The sequence below is a fragment of the Microtus pennsylvanicus genome, chromosome 2, assembly GCF_037038515.1.
Source record: "Microtus pennsylvanicus isolate mMicPen1 chromosome 2, mMicPen1.hap1, whole genome shotgun sequence".
NCBI lineage: Eukaryota > Metazoa > Chordata > Mammalia > Rodentia > Cricetidae > Microtus > Microtus pennsylvanicus.
The window spans coordinates 89,297,903-89,303,525 of NC_134580.1; positions in this window are offsets into that span (position 1 = coordinate 89,297,903).

Consider the following 5,623-nt stretch of genomic DNA (forward strand, 5'->3'; position numbering starts at 1 on the left):
TTCTTGTCTTAAAATATCATTAACATTTTAAATATTACCTCAAATAAATTTTTCCAGTATAGAATAATGAGCTGACTCAGATAGGTACAATTGTAGGGAGAAGATTAAGGATAAAGCAGAGGGAAAACATATGTATGACATGAGACATAACTAAAGAGAAGTATCCAGAAATACATTAGCCATACAATTTTTAGTGCCTATTAGAGATACTCGTTACAGAATGAATACAAATGACAAATTACAGAGACATAGAATTTCCTTATTACTTGAGAAAAAGGAATGAAGTAGGATGTGGTTATTTGGTTAGGTTTACTTTGCCATGTCTGGTGCACATAATACTACACTTTTCATGAGATGTGATGTTAGGTTGGTTGATCAGGAATCAAAAAGATTAATATTGGCACTCATCTGACTTTTTTTTTCGCCTTTGATTCTCTCACTCTAGTCCTTTAAAACATAGTATGGTGCCACTCATCAGGGCAAGTCACCTCTCCGCAGTTAATCCTCATTATAAAAAAATGGATGACACAGAGACATGCACACCACATGCACAAATACCCTCACAGAGATGTTCTTCTTACTGATTCTGCATACATTTAATTTGAAGCAAAAAGAAAGGTTAACAATTAGGTGACTTGTGGAACTCAATGTTTAGTACGTTTTTAAGAGTTTAGATAGAAACACATTATCAAAGGAGAGCTGCCCATCCTTTCCTGTTCTGTAGGACCACTCATTGTTCTTCTGCTTCAATTTCCTTCATTGTACTGAAACTTTTAAGTTTCATGCTACATATTAATTCTTGATATTATTTTCTGAACAGAAATAATCCATTTTAATATGTCCTTGGCCATGTGCACATCTTGCAATGCATTTCTCTTATTAGTTTCAGAGTTGTGTTTTACAATGTGAAATTTAAATTTAATTGAAATATAATTGAGCATTTCTCCCTCTTTCTCTCCCCTCCCTCTTACACTTCCCATGTCCCTACACTTCACACTCTCAAAATTTAATAGCCTGTGCTTCTTTAGAATGCATGTGCACACATGCACATGTTCACACACAATTATGTATAACACAAACTTCTGAGTTCATTCAATATTGCCTGCATGTATATGTTTCTAGGGAGGACCACTTCTTATTGGATAATCAATCAGGAATCCATCCTTGAGGAAGACTAATTCATCCTCTCTCATGCCTCAACACCTCAGAAGGGTATAACCACATAAGATTTCCTCCATTATCTTGGAATGTCAACTGGTGATGTAATTGTTCAGGTGTTGTTTAGGCAGCCATGTTGTTGAAATGACATAGCTATAGCTCCCATGTTACAGCTAGTAGAATAATCTCACACCTGACTTCCTAGGCCTCTGGTTAATACAATTTTTTGTCCCCTATTCTGTGATGTTCCCTGAGCTTTAGATGTAGGAGTTGTGTTGCTTCCACTCTTGCTAAAAAAAAAAAATAAAGTTTTTATATGTGTCAAAATGCTTGTCTTAGGTGAAATACATTTATCACAAATAAAGTGTTATCAATATATCAATCTTTCTTTTCAAATATTTATTACATTCATTCTTACATGTATGAGGATGAATTGAAAGTGAACCATAAAATTCCTATTTTTAAAACAGAAATGAATAAACTGAAAACAAAAACTTGTAGGCAGAGGCTGCTCCTTCATTCCTGGCTGCCTAGACCCAGAATAATCACGCAGAAACTATATTAATTACAACATTGCTTGGCCAATAGCTTAAGCATATTTCTAGCTAGTTCTTACATCTTAAATTTACCCATTCCTATTATTTTTATACTTTACCATGAGGCTCATGGTTTACCAGTAATGTTCTGGGGCCTCAGTCTCCTGCAGGGGCTACACATTGTCTCTCTGTCTCCACTTTCTTTTCTTCTCTATCTCTGCTTAGAATTCCCACCTTCTTCGAATGTGGTGACAATAGGCCCAGAGAAGCTTATTTATCAACCAATGGTAATAAAACATATTCACAGCATACAAAGGGGAAATCTCACATCAATAACTGACACCAGAATATAATAAAAATTAAAGTTAAAATGAACACTTAGTCAACTGTATGCATATGTGTATTATTGATAGAATCTTGTTATCCCTAGAAGGTACATTAATATTTCTAAAATGCGGTCATGATGTCTACCACATCAACATCATATGATTTATTTTTACAGACTAGATTTTATGTCTGATTACGAACATTTGAATAACTAATGATTGAGAACACTTGAGTTACTTTTTCCGTGAGGATCAGATTGAGTTCCAATAGATTATCTGTGACTGTGCCTTGCTCCTAGTGAATATCTTATTTATCTGTTGAGAACAGAGAACTTCAGTCTTCAGACACATGAATGCAGAAGTCTCTACTTGCAGCCGTACTTTTCTAAAAATTTTCCTAACCATGTAAATGTCTTTACACTCAGACATGCTTGCCAATAGTGATCTCTGAGGTATTTAGGCCAATGCTCAAAAGTTCATTTTAATAAAAAGAAAGTAGGGTTATGAAGACTGAATCTGAAGTACTGTTAATTTTTTTTCAAAGTAATTTTCATAGCAAAATTTGCCTGATTTGAATCTTGACTTTTTCTTCATTGTTCAGTGGTGGTCTGTAATTAATTATGAACAAAGACATTTAGTTACTGAAGCAAGATTAATAAAAGTTCAGAAATAAATATTGGGGTTAAAACTGAAGACCACAAAAGCAAAGCAGCCAGCCACAGGCTCTTACCTCAACCTCAGTCCAAAAATGATAATCCTGCTTCCAGGAAGCTCAGAATGAGACTGAGACTGAGAATTGTCTCCTCCCATTTTATAATTCTCTCTACTTCTGGGATTAAATGCAAACACCACTACTACCTGTTTTTTTTTTTGAAAAAATTTCTGCCTTCTCCCAGCCTCCCATTTCCCTCCCCCACCCCCCATTACTCTCCCCATCCCTCTCCAGTCCAAAGAGCAGTCAGGGATCCCTGCCCTGTGGGAAGTCCAAAGTCCTGCTCCTCCATCCAGGTCTAGGAAGGTGAGCATCCAAATTGGCTAGGTTCCCACAAAGCCAGTACATGCAGTAGGATCAAAACCCAGTGCCATTGTCCTTGGCTTCTCTTAAGCCCTCATTGTCCACCATGTTTAGAGAGTCCAGTTTTAACCCATGCTTTTTCAGTTCCAGTCCAGCTGGCCTTGGTGAGCTCCCAATAGATCAGCCCCATTGTCTCAGTGGGTGGGTGCACCCCTCGCGGTCCTGACTTCCTTGCTCATGTTCTCCCTCCTTCTGATCCTCATTTGGACCTTGGGAGCTAAGTCCAGGGCTCCAATGTGGGTCTCTGTCTCTATCTCCATCCATTGCGAGATGAAGGTTCTATGGTGATATACAAGATATTCATCACTATGGCTATAAGATAGGGCCATTTCAGGTTCCCTCTTTTCAGCTGCCCAAGAAAATAACTGGGGACATCACTCTGGACACCTGAGAGCCCCTCTAGGGTCAAGTCTCTTGCCAACCCTAAGATGGCTCCCTTATTTATGATATATACTTCCCTGCTCCCATATTCACCCTTCCTCCATCCCAACCATCCCATTCCCCAAAGTTCCCCCCATCCTCCCCTTCTCAAATTCTCTCACCATTTCCCTTTATTCCCACCTACCCCACCCCCAAGTTCCCAATTTTTGCTTGGCAATCTTGTCTATTTCCAATATCCAGGAGGATAACTATATGTATTTCTTTGGGTTCACCTTCTTATTTAGATTCTCTAGGATCATGAATTATAAGCTCAATGTCCCTTATTTATGGCTAGAATCCACTTATGAGTGAGTACATCCCATATTCATTTTTTGGGTCTGGGTTACCTCACTCAGGATAGTGTTTTCTATTTCCATCCATTTGCATGTAAAATTCAAGATGTCATTGTTTTTTACCGCTGAGTAGTAGTCTAAAATGTAAATATTCCACTCTTTCTTCATCCATTCTTTCATTGAAGGGCATCTAGGTTGTTTCCAGGTTCTGGCTATTACAAATAATGCTGCTATGAATATAGTTGAACAAATGCTTTTGTAATATGATAGGGCATCTCTTGGGTATATTCCCAAGAGTGGCATTGCTGGGTCCAGGGGTAGGTTGATCCCGAATTTCCTGAGAAACCGCCACACTGCTTTCCAAAGTGGTTGCACAAGTTTGCATTCCCACCAGCAATGGATGAGGGTACCCCTTACTCCACAACCTCTCCAGCAAAGGCTATCCTTGGTGTTTTTGATGTTAGCCATTTTGACAGGTGTAAGATTGTATCTCAGAGTTGTTTTGATTTGCATTTCCCTGATGGCCAAGGAGGTTGAGCATGCCCTTAAGTGTCTTTTGGCCATTTGAACTTCTTCTGTTGAGAATTCTCTGTTCAGATCAGTGCCCCATTTTTTAATTGTGTTAATTAGCATTATAAAGTCTAGTTTTTTGAGTTCTTTTGTAGGGGTAAGTCTCGCCCCTTATGGGGCATGTTCACCTCGGGCTAATGTTGGCTTATAAATTTGGCAAGCATGCTCCCAGCCGTCCCTTTCTGCTTTCCTGATCTCCTCTGAAAGGTGGTTCTGTAAGTCTATTTCGCCATTAAAGATATATATATATATATATATATATATATATATATATATATATATATATATATATCTTTACAATCTGTCTGCATTGGTTTACACCGTTACATTTTGGCATCCAACGTGGGCTATTTTGCCCCCGACTCAAGCGGGTAGCCCGCTAGCTAACACAGCACCCTCCTGGGTGCTGTTTTTTAGTTCGGACTCGGCACTGGGTGCTGGGTTAGCTAGCAGGCTACCCGCTTGAGTCGGGGGCAAAATAGCCCCACGTTGGGCACCAAAATGTAACGGCTTAAACAAATACAGACAGATTGTAAAAATATATATAGCTTTAATGGCGAAATAGACTTACAGAACCACAGTTCCCGCGGAGACCAGGAAAGCAGAAAGGGACGGCTGGGAGCACGCTTGTCAAATTTATAGGCCAACATTAGCCCGAGGTGAAGACGCCCCCTAAGGGGTGGGACTTATCCCTACATTCTTTATATATTTTGGAGATCAGACCTTTGTCTCTTGCGGGCTTGGTGAAGATCTTCTTCCAGTCAGTAGGTTGCCTTTTTGTCTTAGTGACAGTGTCCTTTGCTTTACAGAAGCTTCTCAGTTTCAGGAGGTTCCATTTATTCAATGTTGCCCTTAATGTCTATGCTGCTGGGGTTATACATAGGAAGCAATCTCCTTTGCCCATATGTTGTAGAGTACTTCCCACTTTCTCTTCTATCAGGTTCAGTGTGTTCAGATTGATATTGAGGTCTTTGATCCATTTGGACTTGAGTTTTGTGCATGGTGATAGATATTGGTCTATTTTCATTCTTATTAGGTTGACATCCATTTGTGCCAGCACCATTTGTTGAAGATGCTTTCTTTCTTCCATTGTATACTTTTAGCTCCTTTATCGAAAATCAGGTGTTCATAGGATTGAGGGTTAAAATCCAGGTCTTCTATTTGATTCCATTGGTCGACTTCTCTATTTTTATGCCAATACCAAGCTGTTTTCAATACTATAGCTCTGTAATAGAGTTTGAAGTC